Source organism: Propithecus coquereli, unplaced genomic scaffold (assembly GCF_000956105.1).
Source record: "Propithecus coquereli isolate 6110/MARCELLA unplaced genomic scaffold, Pcoq_1.0 Scaffold265, whole genome shotgun sequence".
NCBI lineage: Eukaryota > Metazoa > Chordata > Mammalia > Primates > Indriidae > Propithecus > Propithecus coquereli.
Window position 1 is genome coordinate 1,987,861 of NW_012148230.1, and position 25,143 is coordinate 2,013,003.

The 25,143-nt window shown below is 37.6% G+C and overlaps 1 protein-coding gene across 1 annotated transcript in view; it reads left to right on the forward strand.

Moving 5' to 3' along the window:
- Positions 1-2,420: 2,420 nt before the first annotated feature.
- The window catches only part of FER (fer (fps/fes related) tyrosine kinase), a 403,356-nt gene continuing 380,633 nt past the window's right edge, over positions 2,421-25,143 (forward strand). The window contains exons 1-2 of the mRNA XM_012647371.1: positions 2,421-2,484; positions 22,476-22,616. The gene's annotated coding sequence lies outside the window, so the exon portion shown is untranslated. The remainder of the gene's footprint in view (positions 2,485-22,475; positions 22,617-25,143) is intronic.

A 25,143-nucleotide genomic window follows, 5' to 3' on the forward strand; every position in this document is an offset into this window, starting at 1 on the left:
TAAGGTTGTTGGGAAAGGTATTCAGTAGTGCAGCAATGTCCAGAGTTGTGTTTTGGCTTTACCTAACTATGTAATGTAGAAACTTTCATTCATTTCATTCATATTGACATGACATATTATCACAACATTTAATGTTCACTGAAAATTAACTTCTGTTTAAGAGGTTTACTCACAGAGGCTTAGTTTGTGCATTTAGCAGTCACTACAAAATACTTACCAAACATTATCACGTCTTATTCTATTAAAATCTATTTGTATTTCAGTGCTAAAGTATCAACTAATGTGAAATCATTTTAGAGAGCAAATTAAAAACTAAGAAGTAATTACTTTCCTTAACTTTGTCATCTTAATATTCTGGGTGTAGGCATTGCTGGGGAAATTAAAAACAAAATCTCCCAATCCAGAAATCCTCTCCACAAGGTGGTAGAGCAAGAAAACACTTTTATTATCAAATAAACATTAAACCAGAATGTGATTCACAGCACAATTTGCTAAGAGATTGCAAAGACAGAAATAAATTGCCCCCTTTTATATAGCCAAGCATATACAACTCATTACATACATGTTTTCAAGATAAAAACAATAACTAGTCCCCAAGTAAGACTTAACAACACCATTTGTCACAATTCATCTTTACTTGGTAATTGCGGTGACCATCTGTATTAGCTAATTGGCTTTAACCAGAGGAAAAACAAACTTCACATATCTTTAAGACAGAAGGTAGATATGCAACTTGGAGCAAGGCGCCCAATGAAGTTAGACTCCTACTCTGTCATAGAAATTGGGAGAGAGGGGTGCTATCTCCCTTGATATTTGCAGCATTAAAAAAAAAAGGCTCCAGGGTTTCAGAGAAAGTCACTTCTCGATCATAAAGCTGACAAAATACCTATCTAGTCTCCAAAAGGATTTACATACATTTTAAAAAGATGAGAAAGTACTTAATAATTACAAGTTTTCTTAGGCAAATGCTCTGAGAAAAAGAACGGGAGGGAAATCTCATGCCCCATTTTCAACGAGAACAAGCCGCTTATTTTTAATTTTAATTTTTGTTTTGGTTTCTTTGGCTTTGAAACCGCATACAAAAAGTCCAACTTAAGATTTATGTTTTTCTATGTTTAGGGCTGCCCACTATGGTCAAATAAATAAAGCTGCTTAGAAAAAATATTCACCACTCTTCTCTGGCTTCCACATAACTCAGAAGTTTTTGAGAGGGTGGATATGAGGCTGACGTTAGATTTGCTCCAGGCAAAGAATGTGGTTCTACTAACCAATGTGCAAGATAAAACGCCTTAAAAATCCTGCTACAGGAGCATGGAAAGGTCGAATAGTGAAGAATAACACCGGTCACACTGTTACAGATCACCTAGTAATCTTTTTAGCTCACTCATTTTCTACCAAGTTCTTTTGGGGAAAGACGCTTCAGAAACAGCCCTCACTGAAATTATCATACCAATCTGTGTTCTCTTGACTCTGGAAGAGGTAAAGACTTACTACAGTGGACCACTCCCGGGACCTGCTGTACGCTTTTTAACAGCATCCATTACAATTCCAGCACTGAGTGTCTAATATTTTAATATTTTTAGACAGAGGCTCAGTCATTGGGAGTGCAGGAATGAATGAGGCAGTTCCTGCACTTAAGGGATTCAGAGTATACTGTAGAAGCTGAAAACCATTCTAAAGAAATCAACGTGACAACAAATGCAATGTGGGAACATACAGGAAAAGAGTAATCGATTCTGAGGGTGAAAAGTCTCTATTTGGGGTGGAGGACCCGCAGCCCCAAAGCATATTCCCTTCCTGGAGATTTCAGCTCCCGAGATCGCCCAGCACCCCGCGGGCACACTTAACATTTTAATCACGCCTCCGCCCCCACTCTCCGAATTCCTTTCCGGCTGCGGACCCGCCGAGCAGTCCCTTCCAGGCGGCCTCAGCTTATCACCCTAAGTCCGGCCACTTCCCGGCCGTGGCCAGGCGAGCCTCCCAAAGTTTCCTGTGACGCCGCCGTCCGCCTTCGGCCTCATCCCATCCTGGGCAGCCCAGGACACCGGCTGGGGAGGAGCAGGTTACCAAGGCGGGGAGAACAGCGCGAACCGGCAGACCTCGGGACCCCACCCCAGCTGCGGAACGGGTTCCTAGGGCGGCGGCGGCAGCAGCCCCACGCCTCCGCTACCCCCGCCCACAGCCCCAGCTACGCGCGAGCCCACCGGCCCTCGAGCCTAAGTCCCGCCCCCTCCGGGGTCCGGGCCAATCGGCCGCGCCCCGCCTCCTGGGAGGTGGTTGGGGAGGGGGCTGGGGGCCGGGCGACAGCGCCCGCCTTCCACTCTTGCCTATTGGCTGAGGTCTCGAGGGTGCCCGGAGACCGGAGTGCAGCAGGATTGGCCGCAGAGGTTCGTGACAGCTGCTCCTATTGGCTGTGCCGACCCCCGTGACGCGGGGTGGCGACTGGCTCCTGAATCTGAGGGGCTCCTTCTTGTCAGGTTCTAGGTAGGTGAGTTTCACGCCGCCGGCTGTAGGCGCTGTTGCCCGGGGCAACGCTGGGGGAAGGGGGGAAAGGAGGGAAGGCAAGCCTAGAGCCGGGGCAACAATCCCTGCCCGCAGGGGGGCGCCCGGGATTCGGCCCTGGAGGCGGGGGCTGCGCCGAGGGCTCTTCCTCCGCCCTCGGCCAGCTCCCCAACCCCCGCCCAGGCTGCGGGGTCACCCGCCCATCCTGCCTGCCGCAGCGGAACATTCCTGATTCGGGCTTGGGCCAGGCTGCGCACCTGGTCCCGCGAGGCCCGCCCCTCCCACCAACCCGGGACCCGAAGGCTGAGGGGGCGGGTGCCCGCGCGAACGGGCTGTGGCGGGCGCAGTGGCTCCGCCCCGACGCGGGGTCTAGGGGCTACAGCGGTGTGGGGCAGTGTAGGGGGGACTGTGGGCACCGCCCATCTTGCCTGCACCTCTTCTGTAGCTTGCTCTCCCCTCGACTTTGCCTTTTCGCTGGGGCGGCCACCCCCAACCCTGGGCTGTTCCCCCAAGCCCTTCCTACATCTGGGGCCCTTGACCAGCTCTGTCGTCTCGCGGCTCTCCTCCCATATGTCAGCTTCTCCTTCCACTTTTATCCTCCACCTCCTTTCTCCAGTCCCCCAAGAGTCTAATCAAGAGATATAGTCCTAAGTGTGAAGCTAATGCTGTCGGGGTAATTTCTGCTCTGTGGTCTCTTTGTCATTTAGGGTTGGGAAGGTGTTTGGAGGCACCTTTGGGTCAACCTTCTGGCTTAAAAGTTTTCCTTAGGAGTAACTTTCTGAAACATGCTCATTAGGTTGGTGTTGGTAGGGCCAGGATACTTCTTGCCCAAATAAGTTTACTGTGAAGTGGTAGCTTTTTCTCTTGAAGATTGGTGATTTTGCTATCCACTGCAGTGTAATCCAAAATCTAATGATTTGTTAAGGCTGTTAGCCTTTCATTTTCGTTCACCTTATGGATAAAAAAAATGAAGCTCTAATCTTTTTAACTCAGAAGTTGCATATATTCATAGTGGTCTCACTGTCATTTTGATATAAACTATTGTACTACCATTTTCCCTTTCTCCAGACATTTTAAGATAATACATTTCTCAAATGAAGTTACCATATTAAAAAATGTAATGGAAAAATCAATAAGAATTTTAGTAATTAAAGACTAGAAAATATTTTTCAATCCACATGTGATTGAAGCATGAGAACAGGATTAAAAAAAACCACTATTGCAAAATATAGTGCAGTGTTGTAGTCCTGGTATACCTGTGTGATTTTTAGACATTTGTGAGGAGCCCCAAGTTTTTCAGTCAGTGCACAGGGACATTGAGTGTATCTTATTGTAATCGAGGGATGCTTTTCCGTTAGTACCAATGGAACTCTGCTTCCAAAGGTATTTGGAATATGTGAAAAGAGTCCATAGCCATCTTTGGAAACCTTTTCTGTTTTCCTCCATGAAAGACCTTTGGTGAAGATCTGTTTCTCTTCTGTACTTACTGTTTGCAGCATTAAATATACACCATCTAAATTTGTATAGTGTCCAGTTAATGTAGTTTCTGCACCACTTCAAAGGTTGATGTCATTAGTCTAGAAAAAATAATTGAGGCTTTTGGTAGACAAGTCACTTTCATTTCATCTTCAATGTAGATGTAGTTATAACTCTGATCTGTGAACATTGGCCAATTTTTTTTCAAGTAGTTTACTCTGAAAATTTTCAAACAATGCAGAAAAATTGAGTTGTACCTTCTACCACCTAGATAGCGGTAATGTTTTCAAGATAGCTGCTACGTAGTAAATATTAAGGAACAGAGGAACTGAAGTGATCAAGACTGAAAAACTAGCATAAATATATATATAATATTCAAATATTGTAAGATGCTTATTTCTGTTTGCAAATGGAAATTGTGCTTATAAAAACTATGGTATTTTAATTAAATGAGACTATTCAGAGCAATCGTGTGAACGAGCAGGAAGTCATCAACTTTGTAATCAAGGCGCAGGCAAGTTAATTGCATTTTGGTAATCAGAAAAAAGGAAATCTGATAAACTTATTATACAAATAAAAGTTTTAATTGGACTCCCGTGTTAATAGATTATAGTTTTGTGCTTGATTTATAAATGAGTATTTTCTTTTGGAGGGACTATGAATTATGTGATGGTTTGGTAACATAATAGTTTGTATCAATCTTATATATGTTTTAGAATAAGAATGTATTTTTGTAGTGGAAAAAGAGCTCACAAATGTGAACTTTTTTTAGTGAAACTACTTCATGGAGATTGAATTGTATCTAGAGAAATTTAAGTCAGTATTTTGATAGGACTCAAAACTATTTTAGGTGTTGTCTCATGATGTTGATAAAGGAATATTTTAATACAGAACTTCAGTTTATAATAAAGGAGGAGGGGGTATAAATTCATATATATGTATATTTGTAATTTTTCCATACTTAGCAGATTCCGGCATTCTTAAGTATTTGAATCCTGCTTTTTAGTTTTAGCCTACCCTAAGTCTGTTTTTCTTACTTACCTCATTTATATATTGAAATGAAGAATTATGTCTCAGACTTTATAGATCTCTGGCTTGCCTCATTATTATTTTTTCATATTTCATTTGTCTTTGGCATGCTTACGTATGTTTAACCTACCATGCCATTGAGAGATTAAAAGGAAAAAGCAGGTCATAATTTTAGAACTTTGGTGGTAGATTCACCTAATTTGGAAACATTGAGATGTTTAGATTTTTTTTTTTTTTTAATTCATGCTCTAGTTTTTCTCTGCCTCCCTATCTCCTTCCCTTTCTTACTCCTTTTTTCTCCTGTTTTTATTTGATTATAAAAGTTAAGTGCTTTAAAATCCATTGAGAAAACTATAGAGAAGAAAAGTCACAAAAATGCCACAATAGTTAATGATTTGGAAAAATAACTGAAACTTACATATCTTCTGTAACACTCTGCCAGTCATTGCAGTGTTATGCTCTTCATTTCAATGTATCTGTATTTGCATCTAAATTTGTAGGAGTTCCTGAATGTGAGGCTCAGTTAAAAGAGGGCTCCCAGGTATGGGGCCAAAATGGAAAAGAATAGAAGATAGATTAGAGTGAGAACAAAGGATAGAACCATGAAGTTACTGTTTCTTATTCTGTAAGTAGAGGTATAATTCTAGTTTACCAAATAATTTGCTGTATGGTTGACAAAATACAGGGCCAGATTTTTTCTTTCAAAATGTCTAGGGAAGATGAAGTTTAGTGCTTTTCTACTAAAATTTTCAAATTTCTCCATTTTTGGGATATTACATATTTGGCTTTTAAAAATTTAATGTCATATATGACTTGGAATTATTTCTTAAATATTTATATCAAACTATACTCTGTATATCATCACAATTCACTATAAGCTTGATATTATCTCTGTCTTTAGTAGGTATTAATTAAAAGACTAGAAATTTTAATGTAGGTGTTTCTTGCCAGTTTGTAGTGTAGTGAAAAGAAGAGCCATTTATTTTGGAGTCAGAGAATCTGGGTTTTGGTTTTAGTTTCTCTTCTGTGTGATTTTGGGCAAGTTACTTAATCTCTTTAAATCATAATTTCCTCATCTATTAAGTAGGGATGATAAAATTACCTCACAAGGTTATGTACAAGAAATGAGACAATGTATTAATAGATAAAATGCCTGAATTTAGGAAGTGCTCAACTTCTGTATTCAGTTCTTTGCATGGCAGCATTAATTTTACCTCTTCTGGTATTAATGGGTTCTACCATCCTTAAAGTCCTTAATTTCAGACATATGAAATTAAAAGATAATGTACATTAAGTTTACTTAAAGTGAATGACCTTTGTATTTTACAAACAAAAGAATAAGAAACATCTCAGATTAGCTGTTCCTTTGTAGTTGTTAGATTACTGTATCTCAGTAAGGACAATCATAAATTTACTTTAAATGGTTTTTAACCCCAAAATATGTCCAGTTTGTCTGGTTTCCTGATTTATTTTTTTCACCTTAGATTCTCATCTGTTGTTGGATGGTTCCCCTAAATTCTTTTCATTTAAACCACAAGTATTTGGGAGCAATGTTTTGCAGATATCCCTAGAATGTATTTTATAACTATACGGTTCTGATTCTTACGGAACACACTTGCAGTTTAAATGTACATTTGCCTATAGTTATTAGGTGTAGTGAAGCAATCGCTGAACTGAGTGAAGAGTTAGAATTTGAACTAGAGAGTCCTTATGGTCTCATCCAGCAGTAAAACAGATTTTGTGATCTAAGTCAGTGATTCTAATTATTTTTTTCCCATCCAAATACAAGATATTTACTTGAGTGACGTATTCCAATGTGCAGTTTTCTAGCATGCCAGCTGTAATTCCATTTCTCCTCTCCCACTCAAGAAAGCATACCAGAATGTAAGTGATTGAGAGTGACATCATTATAGGTATAAACCTGAAATCTACCCTGATTTACTGAAGAAAGTGAGTCATTAAAAAACGTGTATAACTGTTATTAGTATCAAATACTTAAGACATACCTTACAGTTCTATGGGGTTGAGACCTAAGTTACTTCCCTTTTCCTGAAATGAATGCCTCCCCAGTTTTTATCACTCTTAAATGCTATAGAAGAAAAAATTATTACACTAATTTTATGTAATTAATAAAGAATCCTACATTTAAAAGTTAGAATAACTGTTAATGAACATTTAAAAATATTTGAATGATAGCACCTCAATCTTTATTGTAAATAAAATAACACTAATTATTATAGAAAAATTGAAATTAGTTTTGTAGTATGAATTATTTTACTTGCAAAAAGACGGTTTCTATAGTGAGACTAACAATTTTAGGAGAAGGAGAAACGCTTAATACTAGCATTTTTATATTCTAGGCTCTTAGTGTATAAAAATGCCCTTTACTCTGGCTCAGTCAGAAAAGTATCTTCAAAATCACATTGCTGTGAATAGAGATTGCTTTTAAATTGCTCATCCTACATGGAAATACCACGTATAATATATAGTAAGAGGTGAAGATGTAGAAAAACTTTGTTCAGTAGACCTTTGATATTTGCAAATGGTATTTCCTGAAACCTTTGTGAATTTAGGATATAACTAGCTTCATAAAATGTGATCAAATTTAATTGAAAAGTTTAAGTGATCCCTTCAGACTTTTAATGATTCCGTAAGTAGGACTTGAGTCTTCAAAGTTGTGAAAGAAGTTTTTGCTTCTAAAATGAAGGCTAGATGACTTTGCATTACATCATCAGTATGCAGGCAGAGGTTCTTATTTTTGACTCTTATGTCCTGAGGTTTGCAGAACAAAAGAACATTTCTGGCTGAAACACAAAGCCTCCTGCATTGTCACAAAGTTGAATATTAGTCCTTGGTCTCTGTAACGCTTACTGCTTGCTGCTGTTTCTTGGATATGTTTTATCCTTGGAGTTGAACACTCTGTAGTCTGTGCCTTTCTGGTCTCTGGATGTTTTCAGCTTGGAAGGATTTCCCAAGCTTCTGTCAGTTGGAGGGGACTCTCTTGTTGATTTCACATTATACAAAAAAAGTGCATTTGATTCTTTTAGCAATATTCAGTTTTGGTAACAAATGGATCAGTAGCCACCCAGTAGCAGCCACACCATCTCTTCCTTCATGAAACTATTTATACAATGTCCTGATTTTCTCTTGAATTGTATTTCATTGAGAATTATATGTTTTCCATGTACATTCTTATATAGGGTCACCATCATTTTAATTTTCACTTAGGTTTTGAAAATTTTGCTTTGCCAGGAGCAAAGGAAGTATTTTCAAGCATCATCTTTTTTGTTTGTTTCAGCACAGAATTGTATGGTAGACTTTCTAGTGTGGCAAATCCAGTTACTGTCACATTTCACATTCATTCTGCATTTACTTCAAATTTCTGTATTTGGTTAAGTACCATCACTTTGTCATGCCTCTTTACTTTTTATGTGTTGGCTACATTGGCTATAGTAGAGTAATTAAGGGGAACTAAACAATGTAGTTGTGTCATAATTATTAGTGATAACATAATTATCTAATTATAGATTAACATAATCATCTATTATATTAAATAATATAATGATAACATATAATCATCTAATTAATGATAGATCACTATCCCAGTTATTTTATAAGCAGTTATATTGGATGAAGTATAGAAATCTTTATCTGGATTTATATACTATAGAAACTTTTTACAAAGCAAGAGGCTGATTTTTTCCTTCTACACACACATATGCACATGCACACACACATTTCATTTTGTCTTGTTATTGTTTACGTATAGTCCTTTTTTCTCTCCTCATCAACATTTTCCACTTCCAAGATAGAAACAGTTTCTGTCAGCAAAAGTTTTTTAGTAAATTGTATGGATTCATATATATTATTGGGTGGGGGGGATAACATTTCTTTACTGCCTGCTAAAAGTTTTAGGCACTTTTCGTATATTTCTTTTCTATTAATTGGATGGTTTGTATTTTTTTCTGTGTTTTGGAATCAATCTTAGGTCGTATCATTTACCCCAGTTATAAAATGATACTGGGACTTGAACTCAGGTATTTCACACTCTGAACCTAATAAATATAAATGATAAAAGACTAAATGTAGTAAACTCTTAGCAGTCCTGGATTTAACAGAAATTTCAACTATTTGAGAGTGACTCTAAAGGTCCATGTTGAAATTGGTCATTTGCAGTTTTGCTGAGATGACTTCCTCTTTAAGAAGCAAGACCCTAAGATATGGATCACCCTAGTGAACTATTCAGTGTCCATATCTCACTTTGGCTTTGCTCTGTTTGTGATTGACTTATACTATAACTTTTGTGAAGTGATAAAATGTTTCTTTGTAAAAAATTTTCCTGAAAGAGAAAGCCCGCTGGTAGAAGAGAAAATAAAGAGGCCGGAGAAAGTGGTGGATCTTAACTAGAAAATAGACATTTTTGAATACATTTAAAAATGAAATGTTGAAATCAGTGAATTTTTGATCTGATTATGAATCTTAGTCCACCACACCTTCTAGGGAACAAAAGTTAATTCGTGAAACATTTTTTTTTTTGAGACAGAGTCTCACTCTGTTGCCCAGATTAGAGTGCCGTGGTGTCAGCCTAGCTCACAGCAACCTCAAACTCCTGGGCTTAAGGGATCCTTCTGCCTCAACCTCCCGGATAGCTGGGACTACAGGCATGCGCCACCATGCCCGGCTAATTTTTTCCATATTTTTAGTTGTCCAGCTAATTTCTTTCTATGTTTAGTAGAGACGGCGGGGGTGGGGGGGGGTCTCGCTCTTACTCAGGCTGGTCTTGAACTCCTGAGCTCAAATGATCCACCCACCTCGGCCTCCCAGAATGCTAGGATTACAGGTATGAGCCACCACGCCCAGCCTGCGTGGAACATTTTCATTGAGTGTTCCAGCTCTGTCAGAAATTTTCATGATCTTTAGACAGATTACTTCTTTATTTTAAAATTTCAAAATATTAAGGGGGTACAAATGTTTTCAGTTACGTGGATCGCTTTTGTAATGCTTGAGTCTTGGCTATAGATGTGCCCATCACCCAGATAGTGTTCATTGTACCCATTAGGTAGGTTTTTGCCCCTTCTCTCCTCCCTCACCCCTGCTTGATTTCCAACGAGTTTTACTTCCCTCTGTGCACATGTGCGCCTATTAGTTAGTTCCACTTTAATAGCGAGTACATATGGTGTTTGCTTTTCCATTCTTGAGATACTTCACTTAGGAGAATGGTCTCCAGTTCCATTGAAATTGTTGCAAAAGGCATTAATTCATCCTTTTATATGGCTGAGTAGTACTCCGTGGTATACCACATTTTATTAATCCACTCATGAATTGATGAGCACTTGGGTTGATTCTGCATCTTTTCAGTTGTGAATTGTGCTGCAGTAAACATTTGAGTGCAGGCGTCTTTTTGATAAAAAGACTTCTTTTCCTTTGGGTAGATACCCAGTTGTGGGATTGCTAGATCAAATGGTAAGGTCTACTTTTTAGTTCTGTGAGAAATCTTCATACTATTTTCCGTACAGGCTGTATTAATTCGCAGTACCACCAACAGTGTATAAGTAAGTGTTCCTTTCTCCCTACATCCATGCCAGCATCTATTGTTTTTAGACTTTATAATAAAAGACATTCTAACTGGGGTAAGGTGACATCTCATGGTGATTTTAATTTGCATTTTCCTGATAGTTAGTGACACTGAACATTTTTTCATATGTTTATTGACCATTTGTCTATCTTCTTTTGAAAAGCTTCTGTTCATGTCTTTTGCCCACTTTTTAGCAGGGTTGTTTGATTTCTTTCTTGCTGATTTGCTTGAGTTCTTTGTAGATTCTGGATATTAGCCCTTTATTGGATGTATAGCTTATGAATGTTTTCTCCCATTCTGTAGGTTGTCTGTTTGCTTGTTGATTATTTCCTTAGCTGTGCAGAAGCTTTTTAGTTTTATCAGATCCCATTTATTTATTTATTTTTGTTGCTGTGATTGCCTTTGGGGTCTTCGTCATAAATTCTTTACCTAGGCTGGTATCTAGAAGAGTTTTTTCCTACATTTTGCTCTAGAGTTCTTATGGTTTCATGCCTTACATTTAAGAGTTTATCCATCTTAAATTAATTTTTGTGAGTGGTGAGAGATAGGGGTCCTGTTTTATTTTTCTGCATGTGGCTATCAAGTTTTCCCTGCATCATTTATTGAATAGGGTTTCTTTCCCCCAGTGTACGTTGTTGTATGCCTTGTCAAAGATTAGTTGGCTGTAGGTAGGTGGTTTTATATCTGGGTTTTCTATTTTGTTCCATTGGTCTGTGTCTCTATTTTTTTTTTTATCAGTACCATATTGTTTTGGTTACTGTAGGCTTGTAGTATAGTTTGAAGTCTGGTAATGTGATGCCTCCAGATTTCTTATTTTTACTTATGATTGTTTTGGCTATGTGGGCTCTTTTCTGGTTCCAAACGTAGCATAGAATTATTTTTTCTAGATCTGCAAAAAATGACATTGGTATTTTGATAGAGATTGCATTTAATTTATGAATCACTTTGGGTAGTATGGACATTTTAACAATGTTGATTCTACTGATCCATAAGTATGATATGGTTTTCCATTTGTTTGTGTCCTCTGCGATTTCTTTCCTAAGATCTCTACAAGGAGGACTATGAAACACTGAAGAAAGAAATCAGAGTCACAAACAAATGGAAAAACAGATTTATTGAAATGTCAAGGATCATATATTCATAAATTTTGTCCTCCTTTCCTTTCCTGCCACCGTCAACAATATTTAAAAGAGATTTGACTGTTTATTAATAGCTGCTACCTTTTCGAAGTTAATGTATCTTAAAGGATCTTAAAATGTTAACATAAACAACACTATCGTAACTTCTACTTTAATAAGGGCGTCATTTTATGACTGTTTCACAATTAATCATAACAGAATCATAGCTAGATTTTGGTGGTGGTCTTTTTTAAGTTTCTGATTTCCTACATGTATTTTGGAGCCTGATTTACCCTGTGACTGGTACTGGCATTCTAAGATCTAAATGACTTAGCTTAGGGTCACTTGCTATTATATACAGTAATATCATGGATTTTGAAAGAGGTTGAAAATGGTAATGAAATAGACATGTCCTTCAAGGTAGCCTGCATTATAAAAACACCACAGAAATAAATGTTCTATGTCAGACAAGAGGCAAGCTGTTGCAGGAATGGGACAGAAAGCAGGAAGGCATGTGATTCTTCCATTTTTGGTCATTCTACAAATGTTACTAGAATACTCACTCCATGTAAGGACTTAGCTTGTGGCCACAGATAATTATAAAGCAAAGAGAAGTTTCAGACTCTTTTCCTGAGTGAGTATGGTATAATGAAAAGAGCATGGATGTTAGATCCAGACCTACCTAAGGCTGAAGTTATGCTACTAGTAATTAGTTGTATGAATTTAGACAAATAATTTAATTCTTATAACTTTGGGATTTTTCACCTGCTAACTGGGTAATAATAATACCTGCTAGGTTTTTCAATTGCATAAGACCAAAACTCATACTTAGGGCACTGAGAATAGGCATTTACTCTCTTCAGGTACAGATGGATTCAAGGGCTCAAACAATGGTCTCAGGACATATCAGTGGCTTTCTCTTCTGTTAGATATGGTCTCATGTAGGCCTTCTCCATGTGGAGCTCTCTGATGGCTCCAAGCTTAAGATTCTTTCAGTTTAGCAAGCCCAACATAAAAAGAACTTCTCTTACCCTTTGTTCTAACAAAAGTCCCAGGATTGTGTCTCATTGAATGAATTTGATCATTTCTCCATCCTTTATCCTGTGGTTAGAGGAATGGCATATGATGATAGACCATATCTAGATCAGGGAATAGTGAAGTGTGGTCAGCTATGTCTAAACCACTAGGGCTGAGAATTAGGGTAATGTAGTTCACTGAAACCAAAAGAAGGTACTGTGACCATGGGAAGGGGGAGTAGATGCTGGGCAAGCATACCCAAAAGATATTCATGGTAGCATCCAATATGCATATATGTCCTCCCTTACATATGTACCCTTGAAAAAAATGCCCTCACCTAACATTATGCAAATATTTCACTTACAACTTCCAATACCTGTCCCCCAACACAGGAAGACAGTGAAAAGGCTTAAGTATTGTACCTAGTCTTAAGACTAGGATCTATGGATAAGTTCTCTCACTTTTGCTTGAATATAGACTGCCTCAGGGTCTAGCAATTTATGGGTAAATGGTAAGTATAACTAATTACAATAAAGCCGGTATTCAGTGATAGAAGGAAAATAGCATAAGGACAACAAAAACTCTTAATTGGTATCCTAGTTCACTGCTCTTAAGTTCTCCCAGCCATAAAGTCCTTGACATGGACATAATTCAGCCAAATTCTTAATCACTTTATAACTAGGATGGACTTTCCCCCAGTTTCCAGTACCTTGTCCTTCATTTCCATTCGAGACCTCATGAGAATAGTCTTTCCCATTCATATTTCTACTAGCATTCTGTTCACGACAACATAGGCTTTTCCCAGCATTCAACTTCAAAACTCTTCCAGCCTCTACCTTTACACAGTTCCAAAGCTGCTTCCACATTTTTAGGTATTTGTTGTAATAATAGCCCACTTCTCTGACACCGATTTCTGTCTCAGTCCATTTTGTGCTTCTGTAACAGAATACCACAGACTGGGTGATTTATAAAGAACAGAAATTAATTCTGTCATAGTTCTTGAAGCTGGGAAGCCCAAGGTCAAGGTGCAAGTATCCGATGAGGGCCTTCTTGCTGTATACTCATATGGCAGAAAGCTGAAGGAAAGGGAAGGATGGATGAACTCTGTGTTCTCACATGGTAGAAGAGCAGAAGAGAGTTAACCTACTCCTGCAAGTCCCCCTCCCCCCTTGTTTTTTTGAGACAGGGTCTCATTCTATTGCTCTGGCTAGAATGCAGTGGTGTCATAGCTCACTGCAACTTCAAACTCTTTGACTCAAGCGATCCTCCTGCCTCAGCCTCCCAAGTAGCTGGGACTTCAGGTGTGTAATACCACACCTGGCTAATTTTTAATTTTTTTATTTTTTGTAGAGATGGGCCCTCACTATGTTGCCTAGGCCGGTCTTGAACTTCTGGGCTCAAGTGATACTCTAACCTTGGCCTCCCAAAGTGCTGGGATAACAGGCGTGAGCTACTGTGCCTGGCCCTTGCAAGCCTTTTCTATATAGGCATTAATCCATTGATGAGGGCTCTGCTCTCATGGTTTAGGATTGAGACCTAAACACCTCCCAAAAGGCCCCACCTCCTAACAGTGTTGCGCTGGGACAATTTCTAATACATGAAATTTTGGAGGGCACCTTCAAACTTTAGTAATTGGAAGGGAAAAAAGGGGAAACAACTCACAGAGACTTCTAATCCATGATACACGTTTGTACATGTTTTACTGGGCAGGGATGACAAAAACTTTTTGCCCGAGCAGTGGAATAAAATTTTCGGCCAGCCAGCATGCCTGCTTCTGGTTCTGCCACCTGCAAGATCTTCTTTGTTCTTTTTCCTCCTGGTCACAGCCAAGATGGGTGTGGAGGGATTACTGGGGACTGTACTGCTTTAGCAGCTAGTTTTCTGTTGGTGAGAGGTTGAGGTTCAGGGAATCATCTTAGTGGCTGAGCAGTAACAAGCCTTTGTTGCAGGGATTTTGTTAAACAATTGAAGTCTCTTATAAACTTAGTAAGTTTTTGATTTATTTGTATTTGATCAACTTCTTCCAAGTACTCTAAGCCCAGATCCTAGTCCTTGAATCAAATCATTGCCTGGTATATTTCTAAACAACTTTGCCTATCACCCTAATCCAGTGGTTCTCCAACATGGGGCAATTGACAACGTCTAGAGACATTTTTGTTGTCACAATTGCGTGTGTGTGTGGGGGTGGCTGGGAGGTAGGTGCTACCGACATCAAGTAGATGGAGGCCAAAGATACTGTTAAACATTCTATGGTGCATAGGACAGCCTCCCAGAGCATAGAATTATCTGGTTTAAAATGTGAATAGTACCAAGGTTAAGAAATCCTGCAAATCCTAGGCTTATCAGTCTCTATCTTGACTTCTGCCTATAGGCCATTGGGAGCAACTGCTTGAGATAATGATGCACAGCTTATTTGTCCTTGCTCACAGGCTGTTTCATTAGTGGTTGGTTCTTTATAATATGGGTAAATATTTTCTTTGCTAAGATGCTTGGGTAGGAACCTGGAGCGTTAGGCTTTTCCCATCTCCCAGATTTACTTGACATTTTTCTTGGGGTTAATTCTGATTTTAGTTTGGGGATATTCAGTTTTCACCCTGTAAATTGCAAGATTATCTGGATTTATAGTGACAGACTGAAAGAGTTCTCCTTTTATTAAGACTTCACCCAAAGTGTGCTTTCATGATACACCTTACTGAAGTCTACAACTTAGTAGCCAATATACCAACATCTTAACATTTTTTACTAAGTACTTTACAGTTTCATTCTTAGTGGGCATGTACAGACATACCTTGAAGGTATTGCGGGTTCAGTTCCATACTACTGCAATAAAGTGAATATCACAATAAAGTGAGTCACAGGAATTTTTTTGATTTCCCAGTGCATATAAAAGTTATGTTTGCACTGTACTATTAAGTGGGCAATAGCATCCTGTCTAAAAAAAATGTACACATCTTAATTAAAAAGTACTTTATTTCTAAAAAATACTAAAGATCATCTGAGCCTTCAGCGAGTCATAATCTTTTTGCTGGTGGAAGATCTTGCTTCAGCGTGAATGGCATCTGACTGATCAGGGTGGTGGTTGCTGAAGGTTGGGGTGGCTGTTGCAATTTCTTAAAATAAGATAACAGTGAAGTTTGCCACATTGATTCATTCTTCCTTTCACAAAGGATTTCTCTGTAGCATGCGAAGGCTGTTTGATAGCATTTTACCCACAGTAGAACTTCTTTCAAAATTGGAATCAATGCTCTCAAACCCTGCCACTGTTTTATCAGCTAAGTTTATGTAATATTATAAATTCTTTGTTGTCATTTCAACAATGTTCTCAGTGTCTTCACCAGTAATAGATTCCATTTTAAGAAACCACTTTCTTTGCTCATGTATAAGAAGCAACTCCTCATCTATTCAAGTTTTATCATGAGATTGCAGCAATTGAGTCATATCATCAGACTCTACTTCCAATTCTATTTCTCTTGCAGTTTCCACCACATCTATAGTTACTTCCTCCACTGAAATCTTAAACCCCTCAAATCAACTTCTTTCAAATTCCTGCTGATGTTGATATTTTGACCTCCTCCCATAAATCACAGATGTTCTTAATGGTGTCTAGAATGATGAATCCTTCCTAGAAGATTTTCAATTTACTTTGCCTGGGTCCATCATATGAATCATTATCTGTGGAAGCTATAGCTTTACAAAATATATTTCTTAAATAATAAGATTTGGAAGTGGAATTACTCCTTCATCCATAGCTGCAGAATGGATGTTGTGTTAGCAGGTATGAGAACATTAATCTCCTTGTGTAGCTCTTCATAAGAGCTCTTGTGTGAACAGGTGCATTGTCAACAAGCAGTAATATTTTGAAAGGAATCTTTTTTTTTCTGAGCAGTAGGTCTCAACAGTGGGCTTAAAATATTCAGTAAACCATGCTGTAAACAGATGTGCTGTCATCCAGGCTTTGTTGTTTCATTTATAGAGCACAAGCAGAGTAGATTTAGTATCATTCTTAAGGGCCCAGGATTTTCAGAATGGTAAATGAGCATTGGCTTCAACTTCAAGTCACCAGCTGCATCAGCCACTAACAAGAGAGTCAGCTTATCCTTTGAAGCTTTGAAGTCAAGCATTGACTTCTTTTTAGTTATGAAAGCCCTAGATGGCATCTTCTTCCATTAAAAGGATGTTTTGTATACCCTGAAAATCTGTTGTTTGTTGTAACCCACCTTCATCAATTATTTCAGCTAAATCTTCTGAATAACTGCTGCAGCTTCTACCTTAGTATTTGTTGCTTCGCCTTGCACTTTTACGTGATGGAGAAGGCTTCTTTCCTTCAACCTTGTGAACAAACCTCTTTTAGCTTCCAACTTTTCTCTGCAGCTTCCTCACCTCTCTCTACCTTCATAGAATTGAAGAGAGTTAGGGCCTTGCTCTGGATTAGACTTTAGCTTAAGGGAATGTAGTGGTTGATTTGATCTATCCAGATCACTAAAACTTTCTCTGTATCAGCAATGAGGCTGTTTTTTTTTTCTTATCATTCCTGTGTTCACTGGAGTAGCACTTTTAATTTCCTTCAAGAACTTTTCTTTTGTATTCACAACTTGGCTGTTTGGCACAAGAGGCCTAGCATTTGGCTTATCTCAGCTTTTGACATGGCTTTTTCACTAAGCTTAATCATTTCTAGCTTTTGACTTAAAGTGAGAGATGTGTGACTCTTCCTTTCACTTGAACACTTAGAGGATATTACTAGTTGGTGTAATTTCAATTTTGTTGTATCTCAGGGAATAGGGAAGCCCGAGGAGAGGATGAGGGGCTGGGAAAAGGCTGGTCAGTAAAGCAGTCAGAACGTATAATATTTATCAATTAATTTCACCGTCTTATATGGGTGTGGGTTGTGGGCCTCAAAACACTTATGATAGTAACATCAAAGATCTCTGATCGCTGATCACCATAACACATATAATAATAATGAAAAAGTTTGAAATATTGTGAAAATTGCCAAATGTAGCACAGAAACGTGAAGTGAGCACATGCTGTTGGAAAAAATGGTGCCCATAGACTTGCAGGGTTGCCACAAACCTTCAGTTTGTTAAAAAAAACACAGTATCCATGAAATCCAGTAAAGCGAAGTGCAATAAAACAAGGTATGCCTATAGTCAGATTTTTAAGAGTAACAATTTACCAGCTGGTTTGCTTATTAAGGATTGCTGACTTCTCACCTTGCAATAGAGGTATACCAAGTTCCCTTCACTTTCCGTTGACTCAGTTCCACATTTTATAGCTGTCACTTGTATTATCTTATTTCTGGTAAATTTTTATATTTGTCAGGCTTCTTTTGGATGCCAGTGACAGACCCTCATTTAAAAAAATCAGTTCTTCCCTTCTCTGTAAGTGATGACTCCATCTTTGTTTTTGCCAAGGCCCCGGACCTTAAAGTTATCTTTGGTCCTTTTTCTTTAACTTCCCCCTATACAATCTTTCATCAAATTCTGTTTGCTTAGAAAAAAATCCAGAATCTGACTAGTTCTTACCACCTCTACTTCTATCATCCTGGTTGAACGCCATCCTCTTTCTCCTCCTACGTAACTCTGAAGAGGTCTCCTGCTACTACTGGTGCTCTCAAAAGGTAGCGTGTGTCATCCTCTTGAGAGGTAAGAGATCATGTCACTTGTTTGCTCTGAATCTTTCTGTTTTCTGTGTAACTCAGAGTAAAATCTCAAGTCTTTAAAATGAGCTACAGTTTTGTGTTCCTGCTCTCCTTCTCTCATGCAGGATCTTTCTCTGAACTCAGGTTTTACTATTTTCTCCACCATTCACTGCAGTCAGGCCCCTTCCGTAAGTTTAGGTACCTTGTGCTTACTGTTTCCTCTGCCTGGAATGCTTGTCCTCCAGACAGCCATATGACTCACTTCCTTAACTCCTTCAGGTCTTTGCTCAACTATCACTTCAAATGTAAGGACTTTAATTACCCAACATAAATTTGAAATCTCCTACCTGCACCATACTTCTTATTATCTTTTCCTGCTTTTTGTTGTTTTATTGTGCTTATCACCACCTAACTCTGTGTCTTTCACTCATTTATTTTGTTGTTTCTTTTCTTAGAATATAATCTCCATGAGGGCAGGAATTTTTGTCTATTTGCTTATATAGGAAACTTTATGGCATCTGGCTTAGTAGGCTTTCAGCAAATATTTGTTGAATGAATTAATAAACAAGAAAAAAAACAACATACTGCTTCATGTTAACTGTTAAGTCTGAAAGTCTGAAGGGACTGAGAATACCCTGCTTGCAAGCTAACAAGTTAGCCTGTCGTGGTTTTATATACATGTATTAACAGAAGAGCCCAGGATCAGAGAATCAGGGTTTATTATAGAAAAGGCAGTGGCCAGAGAAGTATGTTAGCACTAGTTCTCCAAGCCCCATCCCTGTGACAAGGCAATGTGAGGAGGGCCATATGTTTACCTACACATGCAGTGGATTTACATCACAGGAGAGGAGACTGGAAATTAGGAGTCCCTAAGCTTGTAGTGGGTGCTGGCACATCTGCCATCCTCCCCACAGAGGGTGATAGACTACTCATTAAGCAGATATCCTCCAGGAGCGAGGGAGAAGGTATCTTTAAATTTATTATCCTATAATAAAATGTTTCCAGGGAGGGGAAAGAGAGAACTTTATTTCTCCAAAGCTCTTTGAAGGTCTCTATCTTTAGGGAGACATTGTCTTTAGCTTCCAAGACTATTTTGCAAATATCCATTTGTAGTACATTTTCTCAGAAGGCTTTGACTACATAGGAACATAAGTAATCCAGAGAGAATTGTATCCTAGCAGAAATTCTAAATTCTAGCAGCTACATCTATTTATATCTGAGCTCAGATTTAGGGGCAAAATGTTTTTAGAGTTTTCTCCATTTCTCTTTCTGTCTCTTGGTTCTTTCTCTGGGTTGGATAATTGTCAAGTAGCTACTTAATGTTCTTTCAGTTTAGCAACCTCATCTGAAAGAGAACTGTCCTTCCTGATTAGTTTCTGCAAAAATGTTGCGATTCAATCTTATCCATCCAATTATGATTACATACCCATTCCTGAACTACCCCTTAGGGGGAAGGAATATGCTGATTTTCCAGACCTGGGTCATGGTCCTACACCAGCAATTTTGGAGTGCTAGTGATTTGTGCCACCCAAACCATGTGGATTAAAGATAAGAGAAGGGTAGTTCAAGAGAAGAAAATTGAGATGCTGGTACCAAAGGGGGTGGAGATAGATGCTTCAGAGTAAAAAACCAACACAGGTCCATGCACATGCAGCTCACACTCATTTAAAGAAAATTAGAATCTTACTGTGTATAGGTGTTAGTACCTCATCTGTTTTTCACCTACCATCACATCATGAGCAAGAAATTTTTTTTTGAAAATACAATTTTAAATGTAAAATTATATTTAAATTCATTGTTTATTTTTGGTTATTTGGTTTATCAGAATTGGATTTTGAAAAAGCGAAGGGATATTTATTTGAGAGGTAGAGGGAGTAGAGATGGGAAAGAGAAGTAGGGCCAGGACTGGGGTGGGGTAAGAGAGATGCCTAGGGCACAGAATGTGAGATGTATTCACCTTCAGGACCATAAACCTGCAGGCCGGCACTTGCATGACTCTGAGAATGTCTCCTTAAATTTCGTACTCCAGGTACTTCTCTTGCCTCACCCTGCTCCCATTCATGAAGAAAAGCATATTTCAAGGAACAAATAGAAACTATTTTTGTCTGTGTGTGTGAGTTAGACATGATAGCCTGTGTAATTGGGGAAGTTGATAGGGAAGATTAAGGTGCTCTAGAAAGTAGTCATTATACATTTTCAGCTGTTGTATGTGGAAAGCTTTGCTGAGTTCTGATAAGGATGATAATACCTCTGAAGTAACACAAGGAATATAATTTTTTATTCTTAGGTTTATAGTAGTTTGAACAAAGAAAAGTTCCATTTAGAGATCCTATTGAAGAAGTTGTTATTTATTTTTAACCCAAACCATTTCAATATCAAGGAAATATGCAATTTTTTTTATTGAAAAATGAAAATTATAGAAAAGACCGAGTTAGAGATTGAGATATAACACATGGGTGCTTTACTAGCTTTCTTGAGCAAGACACTTGACACTGCTCAATATTGGGCATGGAATCCCAGTAGAATAGTTGTATTTCTCATATTTAGGTCTTTGAAAATTATCATTTCCATATGACCATGAGAGTCCAGAATATGGAATTCTAAATAACTCTCAACTATTTTTGTTGATAGAGAAGAGAGTCTTAAAGTTTTCAAATTAAATGAATTATCCAGTAATTTTTGGGTCTGTCTTTGGAGTAGAATTCTATATATATATATATATAGAGAGAGAGAGAGAGTATATAATGTACACATTTAGATATGTACTCACTACATTTTGCTCCTCAGAAATCTTTATGAGTAATACTGTTTAAATGTACCATACCTTGGGGGTTTAACTGGAGATATTGTATTGAAAGCAGTAAGCATAAAAACAAAAGTCATGATTAAAATTTTCATTTTTAAACATTTTAAGTTATGAATTTTATCATTTAACGTAACAACTCTTCAACTCTTGTTGAAGCCTTACTTTACACTAAAATGTACAAATCAGAGAAAGCTGTAATTCACCTTGGAATTTAATTCATTCAGTAATGACTTGTTTGGTGGCTACTATGTTCCAGGTATCATGTAAGATGCTGACGATATTAAGATAAAAATCCTTGTCTTCAATTATGTCGCGGTTTAGTAGAAGAAGAGGGATGTAATAACACTTTAATTATGTATGTAGATTAGATTTCCAAACAATTCTAGCATTGGGAACTTTGCCAAATTTAAAAGGAAATAAAATACTTGTCTGGGGACAAAGAAGGAGCCCTTTGGAAATGGGTAAAAGATGAGAAGAATGGAAAACTTGGAGAATATACCAGACAAACAGTTTTTGGTCCATTTCCTGACCAGAAGGAAAGGAGTAATCTTGTTGGTAACATTTATGGAATGTCATCTGATTCACATGAAAGTCAAGGAAGTAAGGGAAATGACAGGAAATAGAATAGGCAAACAAAAAAAGAAGAGCTTGGAAGAAGGGGAGAGCTGATGATAAACCAGGAAGTCAGGATTCGAAATAGGAGGGCATGAGACAAAGAAATGGGAAGCTGTGACAGGGCTGTAAACTACATATAATGACATCAGTAATAAAGAAGAGAGCCAGTGACTAAAAATCCTCTTAGAAGGTCTCCCAGTTTCAAGGATTGAAGGGAAAACAGCCAATTCAAGGATCATACTTTGGCATACTGAAGTATGTGAGATTGAGAAAGTATGTGTTTGCTGGGAGAATCCTTCCCAAACCTTCCCTAGCCTTTGAAAAAGTTTTTCTTACATGCTTAATTACTTTAGGCTGTAATAATATTTTAACAAGTGTAGTCACTGTCTTCTAATGTGCTTCAAACTGAAAAGTTAGTTTTATGATGTGAAAATGGAGAAAAACATGAATTACCTCCTGAAAACTGAGGGAATAGATTGGGGGAGGAGGTAAAATACATTACACATTAGGAAAGTTTGGAAAAGAAAGGGAAGGGAGTAAACAGTGGATAGAGAAACTAGGTAAGTGTAGTATTTTTAATGTGGTGAATGTGATAAACCATCATAGCTAATTTCCAGTAATAGCCAATTACACTTCATGTACACATTTTTACTTCTTTCTGTAGTGAACAGTTCTGACTCCTTGAATTTCTTCTTGCAGCTCATGTCTTTTGGCTAGACCTATGGTCATTCTCATGAGACGTCACGTTTTCTCAAGTGTCTGCCTCATCCCTAGTGTGTAACACCTCAACATGGACCTGCTACTTTAGCTAAGACATGACCAGCAATGCATAGTAGTAAGGTAGGATTACTTTACTCTTCTTAGCAACTTACTGAAAACATTTTTTTTGGGTCGCTGAAACTGTGACTTTTCTTAGTTTTGTAGTGTCTTTTATGTTAGACTAATCTGCTATCTATGCAGCCTATTATCATTTTATATTTGTGTTATTTATTTTTTGCCTGTCAAATTTATTATCCTAATGAATTTTTATCTCATTTATAATATAATTATTTTTTTCAACTAACAATAATTAACAGAATCCCAGTCTGTATCTCTTCCTCAACCTGTGTGTCCACCAGTCCTATTCTTTCAATTGCCTAGCACCAAATTCAACACATTATATTTTTCTTCTCAAACAGTTGTACTTAGTTCTGTTTTCTGTATTTCTGTTAATAGCATTATTAGTCTCATTGTCTAATATAATTATATATTTATTTACTATGTCATTCATTCATTTGATGTACATTGATATGCTTCTGTTAAGTATCATACGGTATGCTGCTTCTGAGGATATAATGATGAATAAGCTCAATGTTCCATCCTTATTCCCATTCTTATATTCTGTTATGCAAGGGGGGACAGGTTAAAAAATAAATTGACAAAATAATTATGAATTCCAATACATTTTTTGAAGGAAAGCAAAAAAAAAAATCCCAGATAATTTGGAGATGAGGAAGTGGGAGCTACTTTAGATAGATTCATATAAGGCTCCTTTGAGGAGTTAATATTTAAAGTGAGAACTATTTTATGAGAAGGAGCTATTTAAAGAGTTATTTGTGTATGTGGTTTGATTTTGATCGGGAAAGTATTCTCATTAAAAGGAATAATGGGTGCAAAGACTCTGAATGAGGAAAGAGCTTGGTGAATTTGAGGGATCAAAAAAACCCAGTGTGACTGACTTAGTGAAAGAGGCAGAGATGAGTAGGAAGAGATTATAGAAGTATTCAGCGCTTTGAAGGGTTGGGCAAGAAGTTTGCATTTTATTTTAAATGATACCATTTTAGCTGCTCTGTGAGGAATGGACTGGCTGAGGTGAATGTGAAATCTGGCTTTTAGGAGCTGAGGTGAGGTAGTGGTGGTCTGAACGAAGGTGCTGGTTACAAGGGAGATGGATAGATTTGAGATGCGTTTTTTTGAGTCAGAATTCATGAAACTTGTGGACTGTCTGGGTGTGGAAAGAGAGAGAATATGCTCAAGGATGACTTCAGGAGTTTTGGTCTTTGGGCAACTGCTTGCATGCTGGTATCATATACACAAGAAACATTTTAGAAAACTATCTTCCCCTTACATGAACGATTGGTTATTTTACCAAAAGGTAATTAATTATAATGCTAGAAATAACATTAGTGCTGGCAATAAAACATCTGGTGAATTTGTAGTTTGTATTAGTTAATACTTTGTTTTGTTTTTTACCTAAAATTTAATTTTGTATGACTTCTAATTAATTGTGAGCTTAATTTCATATGACTTTAGAGTCTTTCTGGGAGTTAAAATAATTGGTCTATACTTTCATACTGAGTTTTAAGTCTCCTCTTCCTTGCTTTCTTTCAAAAGAGATAATTCTTTTAACATTTTCAGCCAGTCTGAAATCTTCCCAGACTGTTAACCCAATGTTCTGATATGTAATTTTATTATTATTTCATTTTGGAGATTTTCGAGCACCCTACCATTAGATATATATCATACTAAGCTCACTTGAAAGCACCTAGCTTTTCTAAACTCCTAGGAGGTTCATTTATTATCTTTCAGGTTTTGTGCCTTCATCAGAGTATCAGCATCTTAGGGTTGATATTTTAGGTGCAGAATGAAATGGAATAGTTATTAAAATAAATCTAACTCTGGCATTTCTTCTAAATTAATCAATAGCCCTATCTTGCTTTTTCTCTGAAGAATTTTTAAGATGTTTTCTCAAAAGAGAGAAGTTAATATTTGTTTGTTCTCCAAATAAGAGGTATTAAGCTGGCTGTTTTAAATCTTTTATTGTGTTTCATCCTTTCAACAATCCTGTAAGTTTTTCTACTTTACATGTGGTTATCTTTTGTGTTTTAGAGCTGAGAGGTAGTAGTAGAATAATGGGATTTTATAGCTGGAAAGTGCTTTGGAGATCATCCTACTTCCTTCTCTTTCGGCTGGGACCTAGAGAGGTTTTATGACCTGCCCACGATCATGCAGCTTGTTTTTATGATTATTGAGACTAGTGCTGCTTTTTCTCCTCCTGCTTCAGTCAAGCTGGCCTCCTCTCATGCTTTTCATCTTCCTGCCCTTTCAACTTTTCATTTTGACGATGTTCAGTGCTACAGAAAAATTGAAAATATAGGACAAAGAACACTCATATTACCTTTCAGGTAGATTTGCTGTCTTAACATTTTGCCACATTTTCTATTTCTTTACATATTTATATATATTTTAAAACCATTTAAAACTATATTAAAGATGTCCTGATAATTAAAAGTTTTAGCATGTAGATCTTAAGAATATAGATAATCTCCACATAATCGTAATACCAATGTCACATATAAAAACATTAGCATCAATTTAAGAATACACT